This window comes from Leucoraja erinacea, chromosome 18, assembly GCF_028641065.1.
Source record: "Leucoraja erinacea ecotype New England chromosome 18, Leri_hhj_1, whole genome shotgun sequence".
NCBI lineage: Eukaryota > Metazoa > Chordata > Chondrichthyes > Rajiformes > Rajidae > Leucoraja > Leucoraja erinaceus.
The window spans coordinates 11,388,814-11,405,393 of record NC_073394.1 but is presented as its reverse complement, the minus strand read 5'-3'; the positions used below and the strand labels follow the sequence as shown (position 1 = coordinate 11,405,393).

The 16,580-nt window shown below is 46.1% G+C and overlaps 1 protein-coding gene across 5 annotated transcripts in view; it reads right to left on the bottom strand.

The window, feature by feature from the left end:
• Window positions 1–16,580, bottom strand: part of LOC129705639 (liprin-beta-2-like) — a 136,444-nt gene that overhangs the window by 100,249 nt on the left and 19,615 nt on the right. The window contains exon 1 of one of the 5 annotated variants that reach the window (XM_055649291.1): window positions 1,694–1,900. The exons of the other annotated variants lie outside the window; for them this stretch is intronic. The gene's annotated coding sequence lies outside the window, so the exon portion shown is untranslated. Of the gene's footprint in view, window positions 1–1,693; window positions 1,901–16,580 lie in introns of those variants that run through there. 5 annotated transcript variants of the gene reach the window in all.

Below are 16,580 nucleotides of genomic sequence, written 5' to 3'. Positions count from 1 at the left end.
TTAGCGAGACGGACACTCTGAAGAAGGGTCGTGACCCGAAACATCGTCCATTCCTTCTCTCCAGAGATGCTGCCTGCCCCGCTACTGTATCCGCTGTTCCAGCTGTGGACTCCTATATACATATATCGGCGAGACCAAGCGCAGGCTCGGCGATCGTTTCGCTGAACACCTCCTCAGTCCACTTAAAGCTACCTGATCTCTCGGTTGCTAAACACTTTAACTCCCCCTCCCATTCCCACACTGACCTTTCTGTCCTGGGTCTCCTCCATTGTCAGAGTGAGGCCTAGTGTAAACAACACCTCATATTTCGCTTGGGCAGCTACCACCCCAGCTGTATGAACATTGACCTCTAACTTCAAGTAACCCTTACTTTCCCTCTCTCTCTCCATCCCTCCCCCTTCCCAGTTCTGCAGTCAGTCTGACTGTCCTCCTGATTACATTGCATCTCTGTTTGCTTTGTTGTCACCTTCTCCCTAACAATGGTTTATTCTACATTTCCCTTGATCTGCACGTTTTGATCTCTTACACTTCCGCATCTCTGTAATTCCCTCCCCCGACGCTCAGTCTGAAGGTGAGTCTTGACCCGAAACATCACCCATTCCTTCTATCCAGAGATGCCGCCTGTCCCGCTGAGTTACTCTAGCATTTGTGTGTCTATCTTTGGTGCATCTGCAGTTCCTCCCTACACAAGGTGGGCTGAAGGGCCAGTCTCTGCGTGTACAGCTTTAGGATTCCAAATGGGTGGCCACTTATTCTGAAACAAGTTGTAGACACTCACGCAAGAGGAAACATCATTTTCAAAGACTCACTGCACAAGCACGAGATTGGGTGTAAAGCGGATGGGTTTCAGGTTACCTTTGACAGTGAAATATGGAAATATTGCACAATTGACATTGCCAACAAACATCCCAACTCAGCCAGCCCCAAGGTGTCCCATGTGTCATCCCGTGAAGCACCGGTTCCCACCCCTCCCACTGACATCAGTTCCAGGTGAAACTGCAGAACAAGCGACAACTGAATGCAACTGCCAACCAGTGACTCACTCGCTCACTCACTCAAAGAACAGGTTTTGGTAGTATGGCTGAGCACCTGCCGAGAGCCGGTGCAGAGGTTTAACCCGTGTTGTACCAGAACTATCGATTACATCCTCACCGTCTCGCAAACGCGGCCCAGGATGGGGGCAACCGTGCCACGCGGAGAAAAGAACGGGAAACAGGAGGAGAAATGGAGACCATTCTGCCCATCGAAACTGCGACGCTGTCCAATACGACTAATGTCCTAGCTTCTACAGCCGTCTGTAGCAATAGATTCCACAGATCACCACAATGTGGCATCCACAGGTTCCGGCTAAACTGCTGAGTTCCTCCAGCACTTGTCTTTTGCTCAAGATTCCAGCATCTGCAGTTCTTTGTGCCTCCTTCTTAAGTTAAGATCCTCATAATACCCCTTGCACTTAAAAAAATCAGTGCATTCCCTGTAGCCAAAACTCTCTCCGTTCCGTACCAAAGTATATGATAGACCCTGCGTATGCTATGATTTGCCTGGATAGCACTCAAAACAAAGATTTCACTATATCGCTGTACATGTAATAATATTCATAATACAATCATCTTTACAGCAATTATGTTGAATGGCAATAAGTTGGAAACTATTAAAATATAAACAAGCACCATATGAATTCAATCATACTCACATAGGCTGTTGTCTCAGTGCAAGCTGCAATCGAGTTAGATGGCAACGCAATGCCAAATATTAACAAGTTTATTCGCAGAAGTCACACAAAAGCCATTTGCAGAGAGCTCGACGTGAACCTTTGAGAGAGAAAAACCACATCTGCCTTCGAGCAAAGTGAGATGGAGCCACCCACAGCGAGCCCAACCTCTTTACCCGGAATCTACATACAATGCAACACTTGCCAGTCGCTTGTCTGTCCTGTGTGCCCGTGTTCCACTAATCTGTTCCCGCCCATTGTTGTGGTCGTGTGTGGTGTAGGAATCCACTCCTGCTCAAAATACTGAAGCTGGCCACTTGTAAATGGATACCGGAGCAAATCTGAAGTGGCTCAGGTTTACACAGAAGATAAACACAAAATGCTGGAGGAACTCCGAATGATATGTTAGCTTTCATTGCAAAAGGATTTGAGTATAGGAGCAGGGAGGTTCTACTGCAGTTGTACAGGGTCTTGGTGAGACCACACCTGGAGTATTGCATACAGTTTTGGTCTCCAAATCTGAGGAAGGACATTATTGCCATAGAGGGAGTGCAGAGACGGTTCACCAGACTGATTCCTGGGATGTCAGGACTATCTTATGAAGAAAGACTGGATAGACTTGGTTTATACTCTCTAGAATTTAGGAGATTGAGAGGGGATCTTATAGAAACTTACAAAATTCTTAAGGGGTTGGACAGGCTAGATGCAGGAAGATTGCTCCCGATGTTGGGGAAGTCCAGGACAAGGGGTCACAGCTTAAGGATAAGGGGGAAATCCTTTAAAACCGAGATGAGAAGAACTTTTTTCACACAGAGAGTGGTGAATCACTGGAACTCTCTGCCACAGAGGGTAGTTGAGGCCAGTTCATTGGCTATATTTAAGAGGGAGTTAGATGTGGCCCTTGTGGCTAAGGGGATCAGGGGGTATGGAGAAAAGGCAGGTACGGGATACTGAGTTGGATGATCAGCCATGATCATATTGAATGGCGGTGCAGGCTCGAAGGGCCGAATGGCCTACTCCTGCACCTAATTTCTATGTTTCTATGTCTATGTCTAACTCAGCGGGACAGGCAGCGTCTCTGGATGGAAGGGATGGGTGACGTTTCGGGTCAAGACCCTTCTTCAGACTGAAGTCTGGGGAGAGGGAGATACAGAGATAAGGAAGTGCAAGGTGTGAAAACAAGACCAAGGGTTCCTTCTGTCCAGAGATGCTGCCTGTCCCGCTGAGTTACTCCAGCAGTTTGTGTCCTTCGGTTTAAACCAGCATCTGCGGTTCCTTCCCGCAGGTTCACACAGATCAATGTCGGTGAGAGCAGGTGACTATAGTCTTTCTCCACAGTTAAAAAAAGTCAATCGATCTAGGGATCATAAATTGTCCCCTGTGCAGAACCTTGCACCTTCAGAACCATGCACCTTCAGAATAGAGACACAAGAAACTGCAGATGCTGGAATCTTGCATAAAGACAAGAAAGAGGACATCTCTGATGTCAGAGTGGAAAATCTCATCTTGCGAGAAGCTGCTCCCATCATTTATGAACTTATGAATTGATTAATTCTATTCAAATTTTTGGTCACACTTTCCTTATCCCCCCCCTCTCCCCTGCACCCATTTTCTCCACTAGCCGTCCCACTTCCCCCTCCCCATTGTCCCCTTCCACCGATATCCCCTCCTCCAGCCTTACATTTCGTCCCCTCCTTGGCATCCATTTGGTCTACTTTTCACCTCTAGCCTTTGTCACCACTCACCTGCAAATCACCCCCCCCCCCCCAGGCCCTCACCTGTATCTATCACCACCCAGGATTTCCCTCTTTTCCAGCTACTACAATAAGTCTGAAGAAGGGTCCCAACCCATGACATTACATCCATTCCATCCACAGAGGGCGATGGGTATATGGAACAAGCTGCCAGAGGAGGTAGTTGAGGCAGCGCATTTAAAAGACACTTGGACAGGTATATGGGCAGGAAACGTTTGGAGGGATATGGGGCAAACAGGACTAGCTTAGATGGAGTATTTGGAGTTGGACGAGTTGGGCCAAAGGGCCCATTTCGATGATGTACACAAAATGCTGGAGTAACTCAGCGGGTCAGGTGGCATCCGTGGAGAACATGGATAGGTGACCTTTCGGGTCAGGTCAGAAGAGTTCCGAAACTTTAGCTATCCACGTTTTCCAGAGATGCTGCCTGACCCGCTGAGTTACTCCAGCATCTTGTGTCTTTCCTTGGTGAACCAGCATCTACAGTTCCTTGTTTCTCCATGCCGAATAACTCTATGCCGCCTGACTCTGAGTTTCTCCAGCACTAGCCCAGTGTTCCAGCATCTGCAATCTCTTGCGTTTCCCCATCGGTAGTTTATTTTGATGTCCGTTTGCCCCTGAATGATTTTTGCTCCACACACTACCAGGGTCCCATATACCCTCCTGTCCAAGAGCGACCCAAAATTGCTTACTAATTGGGGCGTCACAGTGGCGCAGCGGTAGAGTTGCTGCCTTACAGCGCCAGAGACTTGAGATCCTGATTATGGGAGTTTGTCTGTACGGAGTTCGTACGTTCTTCCTGTGACCACATGGGCGTGTAGGTTAATTTTCTTGGTATAATTGTAAATTGTCCCTTATGTATGTAGGATAGTGTTAATGTGTGGGGATCGCTGGTCGGCGCGGACTCAATGGGCCCCAAGGGCCTGTTTCCGCGCTGTGTCTCTAAAACTAAAGCTAAACTTTACTAACCAATGCTTCAAGCTGCCATCCTAAAACAGCCTCTAGTTAAGCTGACATTGATCACAAACAGAGCAGGCCTCCGACTCCACTTTGCCAGATAAGAACATTCCAAATAGTATGAAATCACATTCGTGGAAAGCATCACAAATGGTTTGAATTAGCCGTGACCACATCAGCAGACCCGCTACTGACAGTCGGATTTCATTAGCGCAGAAAGAGTGTGCAATTAAATGCCCATTTAGCCAAGCCCACGTTCCCTTATTGAAAGGAACTAGGGTGAAGATGCAATTTAATTGCTTTTCAATGCGCAGGAAGCGAGCTTACTTAATGCCACATGAAATAAAAAACCCCAACAACTCTGCTGCTGCAGTGTCGCCCCGAGAATCCATTTGATCCATAGTCCACCCTGTTCTCTGCACAATGCATTCCCCACGACAGTCACATCCCATCTCCATCCCTGCCAATTTGCACCGTGCAAATGAAGGCTACTTTTTACAGCTCGTTAACAGCCCGTCATGTAATTAATTCAGTGCAATAATCTCGTCAGAAACAATTAACCTTCCACTCTGAAGTGCAGCACCAAAACACCAATAGGCGGGTAAAAATTACTGACGCATCCAAATAGCAATGTTACAAAATTTTGAGATTTTAAAAATCAAGTCTGCAATTTATCCCATCAGATAAAGCATAACAATAAGTTTAATTTAACACCAAATTCACTTTCATATCTCAAGTATTAAAAAAGTTATGGCCATTTTCATACTCGGAAATTAGCATCTTGTTCCCTATTGATTTTCAATGGACATTACAAAAAAGCTGTGATCTTGGATTGTCAAAAGGCCATTTCTTAAGGAAAGATTAACATTTTTAAATAGCCTAAGTGTCCAAATAATATTCACAAATAATTCACAATATAACATGATTTTTATATCTAATTTACATTAATTTATAGGCCAAATGGAAGCAATTTAGTGTTCAATTGCTGTAAATAAATGCCCATTTAAATCGGCTTTCTAGTGGGTTTCTGTGAACGCGCTGGTTTAGAACGTTCACATCGCGCTGGATTAGTGCCCTCAAATGCCGAGAAAAATACTGCGGGATATAAAAAGCCCAAAATGAACTACTCGCTATAGATAACTTGATATATAGGGTTATATATATGCCCCATTTAATGTAAAAATAAGGTACATACCTTTAATTGTTTGCTTTATAAAACCCTGGGGCTGCGAGAGGTTGCGGAATCAGAGAGTAATTTTAAAATTATTATAACTATATTATCGAGGCCTATAAAACTAATAATACCTTTTGCGACCGGGTCTTGCAGCGATTTTTCGTTAATGATTTACTAGGCTGAACATCTGCGATTAGTACAGCCTAGTAAAAATCGCGTTTTAAACCCGCCCCCTCCAAACAGCGCCAAAATCGTGGACCTGGCTGTGGGCAGATTCCCAATGGCGATTCAGGTAGGTTTTGTAACATACCTAATCCAAATATTCCTTACACCAAAGCAATGCAGCAAATAAAGAGAAACAATTCATATAGATATTGTCCGATCCCTCACAGGTGCTGATCCATCCCACCTGCAACTGAAGGGATCTATCTATAGGAGGCGCTGCCTCAAAAAGTTAGCCAATATCATCAAAGACCCCCTGGCTAGTGCAGTTTAGTTCATTGCCACGTGTACCAAGGTACAGTGAAAAGCTTTTTGTCGCGTGTTAACCAGTCAATAGAAAGACAATACATGATTAAAATCGATCCATTTACAGTGTACAGATACACAAGGGAATAATGTTTAGTGCAAGGTAAAGCCAGCAAAGTCCAGCCAAGGACAGTCCGAGGGACATCAAAGAGGTAGATAGTAGTTCAGTACTGCTCTCTGGTTGTGGCAGGATGATTCAGTTGCCTCATAACAGCCGGGAAGACCCTGTACAACTGCAGAAGGACCTCTTTACTCCTATACTCAAATCCTCTCGTTATGAAGGCCATCATGCCATTAGCTTTCTTCACTGCCTGCTGCACCTGCATGTTTACTTTCAGTGGCTGGTGTACAAGGACACACAGGTCTGAAGAAGGGTCTCGACCCGAAACTTCATCCATGCCTTCTTTCCAGAGATCTTGCCTGTCCCGCTGAGTTACTCCAGCTTTTTGTGTCTATCTTTAATTTAAACCAGCATTTGCAGTTCCTTCCTACACATCATGGGGCATCTTGATCGGCATGGACGTTAGGCCGAAGGGCCTGTTTCGGCGCTCCATGACTGGAAACATTAATTTGGGTTCAAAATTGGAATCAATGGAACTCCAGTACAGATGACAACCTTAATTTCAGATCAACCAAAGACAGTAGACTTAGTATTTGTGGTACTGGTGTTTGAAAGTAAATCAAAGCCAGAAAGATGGAGACGTATTAACTATCTACGCAACTATCATCAGCATCTGTTTACGTGCAGATAAGTAACAAAATCCACACAAATTTCAAACACACCATCCGGAAACCTGAACTCCAATTTTATAGCAAATATTAAAAGATGCTCATCCCATCGCCAGAAATTGCAGCCCTAGTGTTGGACAGGTTTATGTGCTGTTAGTTCTACAGGTCAGAGTTGCTTTGTGGACATTTCCACTGATCAAAGCTGAAGCAACATGGAGCAAGCGTGTGTACGGAGCAGATAACATTCATGTTTAGCAAGAGCCTTAAGCAAGCTGTGATTGCATCACACCACACAATGCCCTCGCCCACCCAACCCCATAGATCAGGGAAGCTGCATAATCAAGGATGAGTCGCCCCCTGTCCACTCCCTCTTCTATCGGGCAATAGGTAGGGAAGTGTGAAAATGCACACCACCAGATTCAGGGACAGTTTCTTCCCAACTGTTATCAGGCCACTGATCCATCTTACCACAACCAGAGAGCAGCGCTGAACTACTATCTACCTCATTGGTAACCCTCGGATTATCTTTGATTGGTTTTTACAGGCACTAAACGTTATTCCCTCGATTGTAATCATGCATTGTCTTTCCACTGACTGGTTAGCACGTTAAAGCATTTCACTGTACCTCATTTGCACGTGAGATTAACTAAACTAAACTGACAAGCCTTGGTTCTGCAAGATAGAAAAAAGGCAGATTAAAAATGGTTCAACATTTAGAAGGTGGCTTGTTCACCAAAAACCACTGAAATATTGTTGAAGCAAGAGAGGGTTAGCAGCTACATATTCCTGGGCGTTTACATCTCAGATGACCTGTCCTGGGCTCTGCACAAAGATACAATCACAAAGGCGGCACACCAGTGCCTCTACTTTCTTTGAGGTTTAAACAGATTTGGCGCGTCACCAAATATTCGAGCAATCTTTCACAGAAGCACTGCAGAAAGCACCCTGACTGGTTTAATCCTGGCCTGATACCCCAATTCCAATGCTCAGAAAAACAAGAAGCTGCAGAGAGTGGAGGACTCAGCCTAGTCCATCATGGCCACAGCACTCTCAGGATTAACACTGCCTCAGGAAGGTGGCATCTATCATCATCCTCACTGCACGAGGTATGGATGCCCGCACCACCCAAGTTCAGGATCAACTGCTTCCCTACAAAGATCAGGTTCTTGAACTGAAGATAGACACAAAGTGCTGGAGGAACCCTGCGGGCCAGGCAGCATCTCTGGAGGAAAAGGATAGAAGAGGCTTGGGTAAAGGAGGCTTCCCAAAAACATACAGATTTGTAGGTTAATCGGTTGTGGTTAAAATTGTACATTGTCCCTAGTGTGTTGTACGTGCTAGAGTACGGGGTGATCGATGGTCAGTGGGGACTCGGTGGGCTGAAGAGCCTCTTTCCGCGCTGTGTCTCTAAACTAAACTAAACCAAATTACATACACAGAGCATGGAATAGTACAACACAGGAGTTCCAGCAGCGAATGTCCTTTCCCTAGGGAGCTGATCCCATTATTCTCCTCCCCTTATTTTCATGGACCACAACAACTTGCTCTCTCTCACACACATACATGCCCATCAACTCCCCTGTGCTTGCCGAGTCACTGACCTCCTCTGGCTCAGCTGGTTTCTCTCTGCCAGCCGGGGGCTGATAGCAGGGAGTGACCCGCTGGGCTGGGCACCCCTCTGGCGGGAAAGACTGGGTTAACATATGATAAGCGTTGGATGGCACTGCGCCTGTACTCACTGGAGTTTAGAAGAGCAAGGGAGGACCTCATTGAAACTTACCCAATAGTGAAAGGCCTGGATAGAGTGGAAGCGGAGAGGATGTTTCCACTAGTGGGAGAGTCTAGGACCAGAGAAAGGAGATGTGGAGGAATTTCTTTAGTCAGAGGGCGGTGAATCTGTGGAATCCATTGTCACAGTCAGCTGTGGAGGCCAAGTCATTGGATGGAGATTGAGAGATGCTTGATTGTTAAGGGTGTCAAGAGTTATGGGGAGATGATAGTCTGCGGTGGGACTGCCAAGTTCCTGGCACGGCCAGACAGAGTCACACACTCGGCATTGACGGTGAACAAAACCGCCTTTGTGCTCTGCAGAATGGAACGACTCAGGGACCCATTTAGCTGCAGCAGGTGACAGGACAGAGTGCCCATTATCAGATGATTTCGCCTTCAGAATTGACTCTTAGTAATGTGGCAAATCGAGGAATAGAGTCATGCATCTATCCAACATGGAAACAGGCCTAAAACGTGGTCGTGGAGGCAGAGAGCAGGAGGAATCATAGAGGGGGAGCAACGAGAGAGGATGTTGCTGAACTCTCATTGGAGAGAGGAGCAGAACTTGTTCAAAGTCTGCGTACCTCGAGGAGATTTTGCAGTGGAGCAGACACGTGTGCAGGAAGACGTGTGTCTGAAGAAGGGTTTCGGCCCGAAACTTTGCCTATTTCCTTCGCTCCATAGATGCTGCTGCACCCGCTGAGTTTCTCCAGCTTTTTTGTGTACCTTCGATTTTCCAGCATCTGCAGTTCCTTTGTGGATATTTTTTAAGGCAGAGTTTGATAGATTCTTGATTAGTATGGGTGTCAAGGGTTATGGGGAGAAGGTAGGAGAGTGGGGGTGAGAGGGAAAGATGTCAGTCATGATTGAATGGTAGAGTAGACTTGATGAGCCAAATGGCCTCATTCTGTTCCTATAACTTGTGATTGAATGAAAAACACAGATTTTAAAAACATGAGTAGAATGACCAAGTCAGCTACACCGCACGGAATTCCTTGGCATTAATATTACCAACGACCCATCATAGTCCAACCACATCGATGGAACAGCCAAGAAGGCATATCAACATCTCTCCTTCCTTATGAAGCGGAAGAAAAACTGTATGCCTCCCATGACTCAAACATCTACAGATACACTATAGGTTTCATCTCAGGTAGGTTTGGGAACAGCTCTGCCCAAGGCCGCAAGAAATTACAGAATGTAGAACATGCAGCCCAGTCTATCACACAGACCAGACTTCTCACCATTGACTCCATTAACACTTCAACCAGCCAACATAATCAAAGACTTGTCCCACCCCTGTCACTCCTTCTTCTCCCTACTCCCATTAGCATAAGGTACAAAAACTTGAAAATGCACACCTCCAGACTCAAGAACACCTTCTATCCCTCTTATCAAGCTTCCCTATGGTCACTCCATAAGCTAGAGTACTGTCTGATTCATCTACCCCCATTGCAGACAGTGGACATTGACCATGAACCTGACGTGCTAGAAAGCTGAGAACAATATTCTGCACTGGGTACCTTCCCCTTTGTTTCTACCTATTTTACTCGTATTTAACTGTTTCACAAATGTTTGATTAGTGCCCTTTCGAAATAATGCACTTGTTTAATTAACAACAAAACATAATTTATATGCGGTATTTTGAAAATTATGCATTGAAATTTATGCATATTTAAATGTATACGCTTCATTTGTGCATTTTTGAATTAGGCCCTGCTTTTCAGGGACTCAATCCCTGCGGAAAACGCAAGATGCCGGTGTAGTATCTAATAGCATGTCACTGTGGCTCCAAACACGTTAGACTAACAAATCTAAAACGAAACCTTTTTCACCATATGACAAAGTCACGTATGGCATGATTTGACTGGATCGTGTGCCAAACACAGCTTATCACTATATCTCTGCACACATGGTGAAAGTAAATTATTACCAATAAATTCAGTCCATTTTTCCTAGACTTTATTCCTTGGAGCGCAAGAGACTGAAGGGTGATCTTATAGAGGGGTATATAATCACGAGGGGTTGTTCACCTTGCTATAGGAAGGATGTTGTTAAGCTGGAAAGAGTGCAGGGAAGAATTATGAGAATGTTGCCTGGACTTGAGGGCCTGAGCTATTGGGAGAGATTGGGCAAACTCAGACTTTATTCCTTGGAGCGCAGGAGACTGAGGGGCGATCTTCACAAATTCAAGTAAAAGGAGAATTAGGCCATTTGGCCCATCGAGCCTATTCAATCATGGTTAATCTCTGCCTCGTAATCCCATTTTCCTGCCTTCCCATAACCCTTGACCAGTTCTAATCAAGAATTTGTCTATCTCTTCCTTAAAAATATTCACTGACTTGTCCTCTGTACGCATTTGTGATTGCACAGATTAACTACCCTCTGACTAAAGAAGTTCCTCGTCACCTCCATTCTAAAAGAGCGCCCTTTAAGTCTGAGGCTATGACCTCTGGTCCCAGACTCTTCCATCAGTGGAAACATCCTTTCCACATCCACTCTATCTATGCCTTTCATTAGTATGTAGGTTTCAATGGGGTCTCCCCTCTTATGGAGGTGCATAAAATCATGAGGGGAATAGATAGGGTGAATACAGAGTTTGTCTCTGCCTAGCTTTGTAATGGCCATTCGTTACTTTTGCTCACACATAGAAGCCATTTAACCAGAAGCTAAACACAAGAATTTCACTTTAAAAGCCACATGCACATTAGCCTTCCGGATTCGAGGAAGTTTCCTCCTGTGCCCACTGCCCAAACATCTGCTCTGGACAACCTACTGCAGCTGGTAGTTTGCATTTTAATAGCCAGTTTGTGAAGACCAGGCACAGTACAATGCCAGCAAGGCAGATTTAGTGTCAATAGACACAGGCCCTTCAGCCCAACTCATCCATCCTGACCCAGATGCCATCCCAGCTAGTCCCATCTACCCACATTTGGCCCTTATCCCTCTAAAAATCTTTCCTATCCATGTACCTGCCCAAATGCCTTTTAAATTATCTTATTGTTTCTTCCTCAACTACTTCATCTGGCAGCTCGTTCCATATACCCATCAACCCATGTCAGAAAAAGATGCCCCTCAGGTTCACATTTAAATCTGTCCCCTCTCACCTCAAGTCTAGGCCCACCATTTCTTGAAACCCCTACCCTGGGGAAAAAAAAAAAATTACAATCACCCTATCTATTCTCCTCACGATGTTATGCACCTCCATAGGATCACCCTTCAGGCTTTTGTGCTCCAAGGAATAAAGTCCAAGTTTGTCCGACCTCTCCGTGAAGTTCAGGCCCCGCAAATTCCTGGCAACATTCTCATAAATCTTCTCTGCACCCTTTCCAGTTTAACAACATCCTTGCATCTAGGGTGAACAATCAATTCCCCTCATGAGTTATACGTTCATAAGTTGTAGGAGTTGAATTAGGCCATTCAGCCCATGAAGTCTACTCCAGCATTCAAGCACGGCTGATCTCTCTTTACCTCCCAAGCCCATTCTCCTGCCTTCTTCCCATAACCCCTGACGCCCTTAATAATCAAGAATCTATCAATCCTTGTCTTAAAAAATATCCGTGGACTTGGCCTCCACAGCTTTCTGTGGCAAAGAATTCCACAGATTCACCACCCTCCGACTAAATAAATTCCTCCTCATCTCCTTTTTAAAGGTACGTCCTTTTATTCTGAGGCTATAGACTCTGGTCCTAGACTTTCCAACTAGTGGAAACATCTTCTCCACATCCATTCTATCAAGGCCTTTCACTATTCGGTAAGTTTCAATGAAGACCTCCCCCTCACCCTTCTAAACTCCAGCGGGCACTGCCTGAAGTCTGCAGGCTCATCCATCTCTCCAAGTTGCCTTTTGTTCTTGGGCGTCTCTCCAGAGACTCAGTTTAAGTCGGCCTCTGCCATTCCTTCCTACACACTACAGATGTAACATTTGCTGCTTCAGTGTCGCTAATCTTCTCCGACTTACACACGACAGACGTGGCTCATGAGTTCAACGCTCTCATGGCAAACAGCAGCTGTGCAGATCACTGTGATAGCAGGTCAATAACCAGTGAAACTCTGCCCTGGGAACTCAGAGCCACTGATTCCTGAGATTTATCCATCGATGGAGGGAAGGGAGGAAAACAGATTTCAGTAGAAAGAGGGGAAAAGATGAACAAGATTAAACAGCAGAGGAGAGAAAACAAATGTAACAAAGTAGTGTCATGGTGGTAGAACTGTTGCCTCATTCTGCCCGAGACACTCTTACCCAGCCAACATTCTGGTAAACCTCTTCTGCACCCTCTATATCTTTCCTGTAATGGGGCGACCAGAACTGCACGCAATACTCCAAATGCAGCCAAACCCTATAGGGCTGCAATGGGACATCCTGACTCCGAAACTCAAAGCCACAGTTGACTAAGGCAAAAGTACCAAATGCCTTTGTTATTACCCTGTCTACTTGTGTTGCCATTTCCAGAGAGCTATTATGAGAATAAGAATGTGTTGTTGCAATTGTGGAGACGTTTGGTGAGGCAACATTGCCAGTGGAATGTTAAGGGCCTGTCCCACGAGCATGCGACCTGCATGCAGGCTGCATGCGGCAAGCGCGACCAAACCGGAAGCGGGGGCCTCGCGGAAGTCGAGTGAGTGACACGAAGTTCGAGCGAAGTCCGCAGGATGTTTGCGCGTGACTTACAGCGTCAAGACGCTGCGTACGCCGTCGAGACGCTGTGCACGCCCGTCACGGCTGTGCGTACGGCGTCGAGGCGGCTGCGGGCCGGCAGGCCGTTGCCGCGTGGAATTTTTAAACACGGTCAGTTTTTCGGAGCCCCGCGCGATTTCAGGCCCAGCTCCGCACAACTCCATACGGCTCTGGCGATCGAAGTGGGACCGGCCCCACAAAGCCGTACAGGCCCTTTACATTTGTAGTGTGTAGGAAGGAACTGCAGAGGGCGACTTAAACTGAAGATAGACACAAAGAGCGGCAGTAACTTCACACTGAAGAAGGCTCTCGACGTGAAACGTCACCTATTCCCTTTCGACAGAGATGCTGCCTGACCCGCTAAGTTACTCCAGTTTTTCATGTCTATGTATATTTTTAGTGTCCTTGCCCAAGGAAAGGATTTATTCCCCAGAGAGGGAACACAGCAAACATTCACTATATGGGTTCCAGGGATGGCAGGTTTAAGTACACTCGGTGCGTATAGGAGTTGCTATACACCAAGAGGTGACTGGTTAGCACGCAACAAAAGCTTTTCACTGTACCTCGGTACATGTGACAATAAACTAAACTGAAACGGAGCACTGGGAATGAACTAGGCTTTGCTTAGTTCTGGACCTTTCCAACACTTCTGGTTTTCTCCTCCCCGACTCAGTCTGATGAAGGGTCTCGACCCGAAACCTCACCTATCCCTTTTCTCTGAAGATGCTGCCTGATCTGCCGAATTACTCCAGCATTGTGTGTCTATCTTCGCTGTTCATACCCAGGGGTCAGAAGAAAGAGGGATGTCATTGCAACTCCGTTCTTACAGGGCTGAACAGGCTGGATATCAGGTGGTGGTTTTCCTTGACTGAGAAATATAGCATTTGTCATCAGTCTTAGAATAGCTCGGACTAAGACAGGAAGAGAATTTACTCAGAGGTTGACAAATCCTCTTCACCGGTGAGGTGTGATGTCATTGCATTTTATTTAAAATTAATAGAGTTCTTAACCTTTTTGACTTTTATTTTGTGACAGTACATGTGTCTATTAATTGTGCTTAGCTAATGGATAATACAAGTGTATAATTTTGATACACTGAGGGGCAGCACAGTGGTACAGGTGGTGGAATGACTGTCGCCCAATGTCAGAGACCCAGGTTCGATCCTGACCTGGAGAGCTGTCCGTGTGGAGCTTGCACTTGGCTCCAGTGACCGTGCTGGGTCCTCTGGGTGCTCCAGTTTCCTCTCGAATCCCAAAAGACGTGTGGGTTTGTAGGTTTACAGGCTCTATAAATTAACCTCAGTGTTGGGAAAGCTGTTGACGTGGCATGACAGAACTAGTGGGAACGAGATGTCGATGGTCGGCACGGACTCGATGGGCCGAAGGGCCAGTTTCCACGCTGTATCTTTCAATCAATCAAACGATCGATCTATTCCTCTTGCGATTTTGTACGCGTCAAGTCTTGTTCAGGCTCTGCTTGCTGTTGACCTTTCTAAATAAATCCTGCAAGACACACGGATACACAGCAAGGTGAACAGCTGAAGTAGGGTCATGACTCGAAACATCACCCATTCCTTCTCACCAGAGATGCTACCCGTCCTGCTGAGTTACTCCAGCTCTTTGTGTCTATCTTCGCTTTAAACCAGCATCTGCAGTTCCTTCCCACACGAGGCGAGCAGCTCTTTGGGCTTGAGTACTGTCAGTTCCTCTTTTACTAGCATCAATGTCTTTCCACCAGGGCCAAGGAGACCAGCGTACTAATTTGCAAGCCCACTGTATTCCTTTCTAGAGTACATACCAGGAAAAGCCAGACGTATCCGGCCATGCAAGATCAGTACTGGCTCAACACCAACAATAAGGCCAACAGGATGCACCTCGCCTTGTCATGCTTTGTTTTGTCAGTGTTAGAATTCACCACTAGAAACGGGCAGAAACTAGGGCAGCTGGGACAGTCCAAGGATCAGACTGTCACCATTGAAACAGGCTGTTCACACACTCTGGGTTGAGCTGGAAGTTTCACTCCACAAGGACCTCTCTCTCCAGCCTCAACCTCTGTGCATCACAGCTCTTAATGCCGACAATGTCAGCAAAAGAATGGGGAGGTGAGGCAGCGTGGAATCTCGGCCGTCTAATGTTCGACAGGTAATATCAAGTCACTCAGCAAACAGTCATCTTCATAAGTTCTAGGAGCAGAATTAGGCCATTCGGCCCATCAGGTCTACTCCGCCATTCAATCATGGCTGATCTATCTTTCCCTCCTAACCCCCATTCTCCTCCCTTCTCCCCATAACTTAAAAGCAAATTTCTTTGAGACAAGAGACTGCAGATGCTGGAATCTGGAGCAAAGGAACTCAGTGGTTCGAGCAGCATCTACGAAGGGTGGTTGCAGGATTTTGTCCCGAATTGACAGCTACCTCTTTTCCTCCACAGATGCTGCCTGAACTACTTGATATCTTCCAGCAGTTTGTTTTTTTGCTGCAAGCAAATCTCTTATTATGATTGTTCATGCCTGATATCACGCAGCGCCCAAAATACTTTCCATCTGCACCAGGGCTAATTGGTCAACTGACAACAGTAATCATTGCCCTTGCCTCGTGGCCCTTCAATCGCGTGATGTTTTCCAGCTCAGCGAGATAATAAGCAGTTGCATCCATCTGCAGTAACCCTGAAAGGCCAGGATTGTGATTGCTTTATTAAGTGTAAATGTCAGGAAGTCATGAAGCCGCTCTATAAGACTTGGGTGCGGCATTTGGAGTACTGCGTACACTTCTGGTCGTCCCATTACAAAATGACGAGGAAGCTTTGGAAAGTGCCCAGTATGTTGATGGTCACAAAATGCTGGAGTAACTCAGCGGGACAGGCAGCATCTCTGGAGGGAAGGACTGGGTGACATTCCTGGCCGAGACCCTTCTGGATGGCTGGATTAGAGGGTGTCAGCTATAAGGAGAGGTTGGCCAAATTTGGATTAGTTTGGTTCACTTTCGTTTACAGATACAGCGTGCAAACAGGCCCACTGAGCCCATGGTGACCAGCGATCCCCATACGCTACCGCTCTTATGCACACTAGGGACAATTTACAATCATTACTGAAGTACCCGGGGAAGACCAGTGCGGTCTCGGGGAGAATGTACAAACTCGGAACGGACAGCACCCGTAGTCAGGATCAAACCAGAGTCTCTGGCGCTGTTAAAGCAGCAACTCTCACTGTGCGCCACCGTGCCGCTCCCTAACAGATTGTTTTCTCTGGAACACCAATAAAAGATTGAAGCTAATGTGATT